Genomic DNA, 11207 nt, shown 5'->3' with positions numbered 1-11207 from the left:
CAATGACCCGGAAGGGACAGGGCAACATGTATCTCCCGAAATCGTAAATATAACCCCTGTGGTCGCGGTCAGTCTTGTGTGTGATGTCATTGACGGCAGCTACAGCACAGACACGACAGTATCAAATCAAGTCCAGCAAGGAATTGTTCTTTATTTATTCACACCAAAACATATACCACCTGGATATCTGATTGTGCAAGAGCCGATCAATCCGGTTTATTTGCAGTGTTATAGTCCACCGTTGTCAAGAATAAATTTCAAACTAATAGACCAATCTGGCCACCTTCTGGATCTAAGGAATGAAACATTACATATTAATTTACTTGTGAAATCGTAAAGATTTCCATCCTGAAAATCTCATCCAAGAAAACAGTAAAAAAAAATATTCTACAGTCAAGGTGGATATTTTCCTTTTTACTGTCGCTCAGAATTATATGAAATTTATTTTTTACTCAAAATCGACCTACTTGTTAATTCTGAAGGGTACTTATCTAGTCAAAATCATAAAAATCGACCGATTTGTTAATTCTGAAGGTTACTTAGCTAGTCAAAATCATGAAAGTCGACCGATTTGTTAATTCTGTAGGGTACTTAACTAGTCAAAATCATGAAAATCAACCAATTTCTTAATTCTGAAGGGAACTTAGCTAGTCAAAATCATGAAAATCGACCGATTTGTTAATTCTGAAGGGTACTTATCTAGTCAAAATCATGAAAATCGACAGATTTATTAATTCTGAAGGGTACTTAGCTAGTCAAAATCATGCACATCGACTGATTTGTTAATTTTGAAGGGCACTTAGCTAGTCAAAATCATGCGCATTCAACGTTTTTCAATAAAAAGCAAACAAAAAAATATATCTGCAAGAAATTTATTTTTTACTGACAGACCCTGATTTATAGTTAATCAAGCGAGTATTATATAATGTACCAGCATGTGAAGGTTTTTATACACGACAAGCAAGTACTTAAAAACTACATCAAAAAAATATTTACACAGTTTTTAGTCGGCCCAGTTGATTTAGTTATTGATGTATACGGTAACGAAGACTTCTTATCGACCCAATCGCAACTGGATAAACTACAGCAAGAACGTATTTCTATGATCACGTGTGATAAAGATCAGATTCTAAATTATGCGCACTCCTGTATTAAATCTGATCGACTAAGGAAAATATTATCTAACTCATCAGATGCAGGTCAGAGTGAAATTAACTCATCAGATTGATGCAGGTCAGATTGATGCAAGTAAAAAATGATATTTTTTCACCGTCAGTGTAACCATACGGACATTCTACTTTCGATTTCATTTCCAGGTATTTATATCAAGGTGATTTCATCCTTGATTTCATCAAGGGGCGGCCTTTCGATTGTTTCACAATCTGACATATATTTTTTTAGTTGCCTTACGCGAGTATCAATTACTTTCTTTGCTTCATATTCTTGAGATAATTCCAACCTTATTTTTTCAATTGCACAAGACAACGAAACAAATTCATTTATTTGTGCTTCGTCTACTGTAGTTATCGATTGATACATAGCAGTTTGAATTTTCTTGATAAATATATACTGAGCAGCCAAAATATACCACCCTTCGCATTTAGCCTCATACAGAGTTTCAAAATCAGACATGATTTTTTCAGGATTTAATTCATCAGATATATTAATACCGTTTTCTTCTAATTTTTAATGCAGAAATTACATCACTGATATTTTCGAAATTCTTTATATGATAATTATATATTTAAAAGAACTATATATTTAAAAAAAATATTTTAAACCAAAAATAAACAGTAGTCATGATGAGCGGTTATCATTTTCATTGGTCCTGCACTAGCCTATCACGAGGTCTTTTCAGACTTGTCTTTTGTCCCGACATTTTATCTCGGTTGAGACTTTTGTCTCACAGATCTTTTCTTATAGATTCTCGGCATCCTTCGTGATCGTTTCTTTCCTTGACTCTGTCAAGGGCCGCATTCTTCCTGAATGATTTCTTTTGTGGGACCCATATGACTTAGAGTTTTATGCATCCAAGACTACTGTTTATTTTGGGGGCGCATCACAAACATATCTTCGGCGAATTCTCTAAGCGAAAGTGAAACGAAATGTTGGATTATTCAGAAGGCTGTATGTGTATTGCATTCATTACATACCCCCCCCCCCGATCAAATCCCCAGGATGAAAAATGTCACCCCACGATTTGACATGGGAGAGATATGTACATGAACGGCTTCGGCTGCCGCCCCAAATTATATTATAAAACCCTAGTATGTCCGTGACGAGACTCGAACCACTGGCATTGACAGAGTCGGGGACGAGAGTCAGCCGATCTAACCACTACAACATGGTCTTATCTAATAATATAGGATTTAAAATGTATCATATAGGTAACTATTGACAGACAGTTGACAGTTTGCAGCTGAATTTAAATTCTGAACTGGATTTTAATTCTAAACATTACTGTGAAAATAACACTTACCTGTACTGACAATTTTTTATTTTATCAAACGCGGAAGTGTTATTGAAATAGACTGTGATGTAGTGTGTATACAGACGCCACGAACTATATTGGCTGTAAAAAAAAAACTGCATACAGATCTGTCTGCCGCTGGATAATATATTACCTTTACAGGTAATGATATGTGTGTTGCACAATCTCAAGGAGTGTTGCGCAATCTCGGGGAAGGAATTGCATCATTGACTTTTACACAGTCGCTGCAGAGTTATCTCCGTTATCTGCATCTGCATAAGAAAATAAGATCCAGCTATTAAACTTGTATGAAAACGATGATTTGCTTATATTTTCCGCAATACGTTAGACCGAACGCGGATGAATACCGAAATACTTGCCAGACGCGCCCATTGACTGAAAAGTTATCTCTTCGCCGGTCGCTATATTTTAAGATTGAACCATCTTAGGCCTTCTGCTTCCCCCGGCATTCCCATATGCAGAATTTTCCCTTTGTGTGATAGCTCGTAAATTATGAAGAGAGTTATTAAGTTTGTCGTTGTTGATGTGATCGATCACAAAACCGTCTTTCATCACCCAACGGAAAACCTCGAATACAAATCTGTGATTACAATAGCTTTTACCCCCAACAACACCAACTGGTTCTTTCAGCAGACAATGTCTAACTATTCCATTATGATTTGCTTCGTAATTCTTGATGATAGGGTGTGCGATAAATTCTTGATTCATTTTATGTAATAATGTATTTGTCTAATTTATAATTGATCTGAAAACTTAATTATATAATAGCGCTCACATTTCAGCGCATCATTGTTATTTTGTTTTTATCATAATATCGCTTAAGTTCCCTGTATCGCTTACCACTGCAACTTGCGCATAATTGTGTTTTACCCCTGACTCCAGTGCCACATCGCAGACACGGTATTGGTCCTAAACTCCCTTATCGAATGCTTTGTGAATGTTCCCCGCAGAATTCTTTTCTGCAAGATTTGTTACAAGGAGTTACAGATCCCATTTTAAACCACTTGCACTGATTGGTTTGAGGCATTATATATATATATATATATATATATATATATATATATATATATATATATATATATATATATATATATATATATATATATATATATATATATATATATATATATATATATATATATATATATGTGTGTGTGTGTCTTAAATATAATATGGAGGAGTTTGAGAGACTATCCAGAGTCAAGCCCTGGAAAGCTTCTAGATTTGATCTTGACAGACTAACCCCTGACTTGCAGAGGCAAGCCCTGACTGGTCTGTTTGATATTATCAGAGATACCAAAGAAGAATTTCGTAATGATGGAGCATCTATCGTGTGGTCTACATTGAAAATTAAACACGACGACGATGTCAAGGACGCTACAATGAGAGATGCACGAGCGAAAACGATCATCGATTACCCTTTTGATATTCATCAAAGTGATCAAAAAAACTTTTTCAGAATAAAGTTTATTATGCGTTCGGATGATGACAGGTGGATTATCCGCGACAAACGTGACCCTGCCCTTGCTAATGGAAAAACTGCTCTGTTAAGTAAAGATTCCAAACCAGGAATTTTAACTGGGATTGATAAACCATATTACGCTCGATCATATCCTGTGACCGCGGTCATTTATAGAATCTATCCGATAAAAAACCCTAACATTAATGATCTTGCCCCAAATGAAATTTTCATCACTGAATTGTGTAGCTGAACGAGTAACAGAACATTTTACAAATGCGATGCGCGGAAAGGTCTAACGGAGTTATGACGTGAAAAAATAAACAAATGGGCTGAATGGGTCAAGGATACAGGAGCTACAATAAACGATGTTGCCGAGTTAGAAAAAGCATTAAGATTCCCCATAACCGTAGCAATAATAACAGGGGAAGTATTATACGAATCGAAATATAAATCGCAAGGAGTTCCAATAAATATCATTGATCATAACGCTCACGCTTGGACCAGTGCAGTCACAATGTTTCCACGAGATCGAACTGTAAGATTTTACCCGTCCTCGGAAAATTCCGAGGGAAGGAACTCTGAGAGAAACATGTTTGATTTTATTAAACAGATAGGTGAAAACTATCCTGTATCAGTGTGGTTATTTTCGAGTTCAGATAATGAAAAATATGATCAGTTTGTGCGCGTTAACGGTGAAATATACCGTAAAGAATCTCTACATGAAGAAATGAGAAAACTTGCTCAGAGATACTCAAAAGATACTGACCGATTATTAACTAATTGTTTTACTGTCCCATCAGTTGCAGCCCATGCTGCCAGAGAAAAAATTCGTGGAAGCCAACCCGAAGTGAGTTTCTCATTAAGTTGTTGTGAATACGGACACGGCGGATTGTGGAATACCAAGTATAATTACAAGGAAATTATATCAGTTGATATGGTTGCGTGTTATCTAGGAAGCCTTCTCGGGATGGGAGAATGTTCTGGATACTTTAAAAGATTTGGACACTTCACAAACTCGATGACTCGAGTGGCCATTAATGGACCATTACCCGATTTTGACCTAACAGGATTCGCTCATGTAGTGTCATTTGAATTCGCCAAGGATCTTCATGTTATTTGTTATGTTTGGTTTGGTCGGCACTTTAGGGAAAAGCGCTGGGCACCAATAGTATTGTTACGATATATGCTTGATTGTAAAATATTGGTATCGTTGACGGTCAGTGAGGCAATTATATCATATCGGACACAGACTGAAGTTTGGTTACCAACACCTGAACCGGTTGATTGCGACAGTGGTGATTATGATACATTAATCGCCAATCTCAAAGAGAAAAGAAACGCGAAGGATCTTGTTAGAAGAATAATTGGTAAATTTACTCAGGGTGGTGCATACGATCATAAATGACATTATGGATCCCGCCGAGTATAAATTTGTGGTCGCTGATGCAAATGCGAGAGGTAAATTTTAAGTCGAGAAAAAGCTTATTTATCTGACGGAACTCGGCTGGGTACAATTGTAAGTTATACTGATGGCGAGTCACCTCAATATACTCATTTAAGATACTCAATGTTAGCTTATGTTTCAATAAATTTGCTATCGATGATAAATAGATTCACTGACACTGCAGTTAGAGTTGCAACGGATTCGTTTTACATCAACAAGAAATGCCTGAATTCGGTAACTCGTTTTATAACCGATGATGCATCATGGGGTTCGTGGAGAATAAAAGAAAAAATGGTATATGATTATTGTGAGTCCGCAGACGTTGAAATCAAAGACAGTTATTATAAATCAGAATTATCAGAAATGCCAAGTGCACCATCTGTGTACGATTCAGTGTCCAGACACAAAACTGTTTATCTCAATGGGCCTGGAGGGTCTGGTAAGACGACTCGAGCGATTGAATTATTTCGGAATGCAGATATGATCTTGCTAACACCAAAACATGGGGTAAACTCATGCACTTATCACAGCTTTTTCAGATACAAGGGCGACACATGGACCCTTGATGGAATGCGAGAGAAATATATTCCGAGGATTACTGTTTGGGACGAAATATGTACGGGACCGTTAGAAACATTAAAATCATTTCTCGATTGGTTATTAACAAAAAATACAGCTGTGATAATGTGCGGCGATCATGGCCAGCCACCACCTTTTGTTGGACCATCTCCACATTTATGGTTAAAAGATTTTGTTGACCACTACGAAGAAGTGGCTAATGATTATAGAGCGCTTGATGCAGAATTAAACGAGTTCAATAAATTAATCAGACATAAATCGAATACAATTCAATGTGAAATTATGCGTAAAATAATTTCAGAGACTTCAATGAGCGATTTTCTGCAAACGTGGAGACCAAACGACTTTATAGTGGCAAGTAGAAAGATAGTCAGAGACACACTTCAACAACGATTGTTTCAGTTACACAAAGAGAAGTTTCCAACGTTGCCAGTGCCGTTGTGTTATCGACCAGCTGATACGCGACGGCAAAATATTGACGTTGATATACCAGGACAGACCGAGAAACAAAATCTCGTATTAAATGATAATGTCGCAGTTGATATCAATGTTGTTGAAGATGCACTGCGCGCTGATAAATCCCCGTGGACGCTAGGATACGCAATGACGATACAATCATCTCAAGGACTGACTATCTCTGATACAGTTGTTTGGATCATTGATGATCGTATCGAGTGGTCAAACTTAGTTTACTTCGCTGTGTCCAGAGTCAGAAGAATATCTCAGCTGCGGAGAATTGTCTTGGATGAGTCAATGGCTGATGACAACGATAAATGTCAAGTCGATATAATAAGAAAAAAATTAACTGGTTACAAACAGAGTGACAAATAAATAATCGAGAATTTGACCTTGCTGTTGAATTTATCATGACACTGAAACAACATCAGAATAATCACTGTGTGAGCTGTAATTGTATAATGTTGTGGCAGTATTTTATTAATAATCCAAGACAATTCACCGTAGATATAGAAGATAATCGTCTTGGTCATACACGCGAAAATGTGATGCTGGCCTGCCTTGAGTGTAATCGACGTCGGGGTGCTGTCACCCTTGGTGCTAATTAAGTGATCTGGGCGTAATTGTGTGTCCTCGGGAATTACTTGTAATTGTTCACGCATGAATCCACGTTGAGGAGCAGTTGAATCCAGTCTGTAGATTGCTAGTCTACTAGTAGATCTAGTTACACCAGATATCTTATGCGTGGTAATATTCCAGATAGGATCAGTCGCTCTTTTTTACCCTTTTCAAGTTCACCTAGTTCATATAAATATCTCACAGTGACATCGCCCAGTATTGGTTGTGCTGAAAAATCACGTCGCTGTAAGGGTATTTTTTTTTGGTAATTGCGTTAATAGGTTTCATGTTGGTTGTTCGAGTAATTTCATTATTTAATGCAGCTATCACACCTGGTAATCTTGCAACCCATTCGCGTAATCTCTTGTCCTGAATGAATTCCTTCGCGTATTGATGTCCAAATAACCGCTCAGCAAGTGTTCGATTAAATCGCTCAACAATTCCCTGATGACGGTGAATTTCAGTATGTCCTCGTCTGATGTTGACATTATGTTGCTTCATCAGCTATGATACTGCACCCTGGAATTCTTTGCCAGGATCAACTTGTAACAACTGTAGCCATCGTAGACCACCTCGGTGATAAATTCGTTCAAACGCAGAAGCAACCTCAATGCTGTTTTAGTCGTTAACGGTTCTGTATCTTTATACTTGCAACATCAACTACAGTTAACGCGTACTTGTATGTAATTTGACGTCTTCGGATTTTAACGATATCATGTTGTATAAATAATATATCAGCTTGATTAACTTCATTAGGAACACTAACATCAAAATGTGCAAAGTGAATTTGTTTAGGCGGTGGTTGGTAAATTTGCCATATTGCTTGTTTGGATAACCAATTTTTAGCAGTAACACGTGTAACTTTTGCTGCTTCAGCGAGTTTACTAATCGCTGCGCTACCCCTCCAGTATCCTCTCCTTGAAAGATTTATCAGTGATGGAATTTAACGCGTGAATTAATTTCACATCCGCGAGATGCCTATCTTGTAGATTTTTACTTTTATAAGCTACACCATGAGCATGACACGCCTTATCAATAGCGTTTATAGGATACTCACCTGGTTTTGGTTGGTCTTGGTCATCAAGTCTATATAGCAAGTCTGGTTCCAGGGCCGCAGTAATTTTATCCTGCAAGATGTATTTCTCCTGGGTATTTAGCCCACGGAGTTCCAGGTAGTTTTGTTAATTTTGCTGCAATGTCACCCCCGTGTTGCTTTTTTTTTTACTTGACGCTGTCTTTGACTTTGGCTTTGATTTTGACTTTGGCTTTGGTTTTGGCTTTGACTTTGGTTTTGGCTTTGAATTTGACTTTGGCTTTGACTTTGGCTTTGGTTTTGGTTTTTCACCTGACTGCACTGACTTGACTTGTCAGTAGAGATAAATTTAAATTTCTTTGTACCGCAGCGTTCACACTTGCCCGTAACCGCAGATCAATTATTTGTTGTTGTAATGGTTGTAAGATCACTTGTTGGCATGCGCGCCCTGGATTTCACACAATATTAATCCATATTTATTTTATATTATTCTAATGGAGATCACTGACTTTTCTGCTACAAGGAAACGAGAACCAGTTAAGTATCACGCAGCGCTACCAAATTCTGTTCGTATATTATTATAGGTCATCTGGAAGCGGTAAGACGCAGTTGTTACTTAATTTAATAATGATGTGGATGAAGTGGGATAAATTATATCTGCTAGCTCCATCTGTAGACGATCAACGATGCTATGATGTAATAAAAGATTTTAATGAAAGTGCAAAATAGTTAAATGAGACCGGAGATGATGTTGTTGAACTTATAACTGACATTAATGAAGCGTCAAGTATTGATGATATTGATAGATTTATTAATAATTTAGTTGTTTACGATGATGTAATGCTGGATAGACAATCAAGTCCTGCCAGGATATTTTCCAGAGGTAGACACAAAAACACAGATGTAATTTATGTAACCCAGCGGTATACACAAATTCCTACAGTGATCAGGGATAACTGTAATAGTCCTACTGTGTTTAACGGAGTTGATGCTCACACGTTACGAAATATTCATCAGACCTGATGTAGCGGCGATATGGACATAAATAAATTTAAAAAATTCTTTCGTCGTGCTAAAATAACCCCGCATGGGTTTATAACAATAAACTTACACGATCCTAGAACACGGTATCGAGTTGGTCTTGATAAAAAAAATTTAATTCATAGCAGCAGGGAGGACGACGACAACGAATTGGTTCATTTTTTGTAATCGAGGCGCAATTAATGGGTTTTCAACCAGAAACCGTATTTGGACTAACTCAGGAGGACCTCCCAAGGAGGTTTATCTCTCCGAGAATTCCTCTTGAAACGTAGTCGACGTTATTTCTGGTTGAAAACCCCCTTCTTGTGGAGGGTTTATTTCGACATTTTGACTGCATGCAATCTAACTTGAAGACATTCGAAATTTATTCAAATGATGCGAATCCACCACAAAATGTGGTAGCTATGCTGCAAATGGATAAACGCTGAGACAACCTAAAAAATATTAAAACAAATATCACTCTATAGAATCTGTACAAATTGGGACAGAACGCATCCTGGCGTAAAGGCCCTTTAATATAAAAATAAATATGCCATCAATAGAGACAAGTTGAAATACGTTTTTGTCATCAACAGCACTAGAAGAAATTTCCTCATAAAACATCCCACTGACTGAGATGTCTCTCTCAACTGCTCATGCATTTTGCAATGCGGAATAAGTCAAATATATGAGTAATCTGAGGTCTCTTGTTTAAGAGTCTAATATCTTACACATCAGTGGCTGTATTCGTTTGAAAAGTTGGTAAAAATATTATTAGAGTTCCTGTGGAACCCTTGTAACAAAGAGGCTACGGCGTTGTATTTTTGTCCAGAAGGGTGCTTGTACGATTCTCACCAACGGTTATCCTCTACTGGACACAGATGAGTGTCCTTTTGAAAAGTACCTTACATTACTTGCCTAAAACGATACAACGTAAAAAGCATCGCTGTGCCTTAATTCCATAATGGGAACCTCCACTCAAAAGCCACTTCCAATATCCGACCTGTCTTTTTTTCCTATCAGGTTCTGATTTGCCTTATGCCCCACCAAACGTTTATTCCCAAAGGAGGCCGGATGAAATTTTTAAAAAGTGCTGAATTTCTAGAAATTCATACCTTCTTACTGGGATAATAAGACTTCCTATAGCGGAGTGGCGAGGCAGAGACCAAACGGGGTGGTGATCCACTCTATCTCATATTCCAATATGAAATAATCTCCAAACATTTCTCAAGATAAAGCAAGGCTCCTATGATGAAAAAATATTAGTTACATACTTTGTTAGTGACCATAGACTAGATTTATGGCACATAGTTTTTAGTGATTATATATCTTATTTATGGTACATAGTTTGCGAGTGATTGTATAACAGGTTTATAGTACATAGATTGTTAGTGATCATATACCAGCTTTATGGTACACAGTGTTTTAGCGATCGTATACAAGATGCATGGTATATAGCTTGTTAGAATCCGTATACCAGATTTATGGTACATAGTTTATTAGTGATCGTATACCCGATTTGTGGTAAATAGTTTATTTGTCCATACTGGAGATATATGGGGCAGTATCCAATTTAAATTGGACGCGCTTGCACCTAGTTCAAGACGAATTTGACAATGACTCCATGACTATCATTTACGGTCAATAATAAACTATGTAACTAATTTATCCCACATAAAACGATTTCCAGGCAGCTTGTTTTTAAAATACGAGCTTTACCTGATCGGATTAACATTATCTCTGTGAAGATAAAATGCCGCATCAGTTTTTTATGGAATGTTCAATGTGCAATTTCTTCTGTCCGTATGTATCATGACTGATAAGCTCACACATTAAGAAACAATGAAAATTATCAGTACTTCAGGTCGGTTTAGTGTACTATTAATGTTATTGCACGCAACCACTTTGTACCAAAGGCTGTGCTGAAACCCCTTGTTGTACATAATATCACCTTTAAATCTTTTTATTAAATGTATCTTATTTGTTATCATTGGCGTACGTTATCTTCATCACCATGAATGTCATTATTTTCGTCAGCTCTCTTCTGCTTCTTCTTCTTCTACAGTTGTTGCTGCTAATACTGCTGCTGCTACTGGTACTTATA

This window comes from Sinohyriopsis cumingii, chromosome 18 (assembly GCF_028554795.1).
Source record: "Sinohyriopsis cumingii isolate HCF-2022 chromosome 18, ASM2855479v2, whole genome shotgun sequence".
NCBI lineage: Eukaryota > Metazoa > Mollusca > Bivalvia > Unionida > Unionidae > Sinohyriopsis > Sinohyriopsis cumingii.
The sequence above is the reverse complement of the archived record's forward strand: the minus strand, read 5'-3'. Positions refer to the sequence as shown.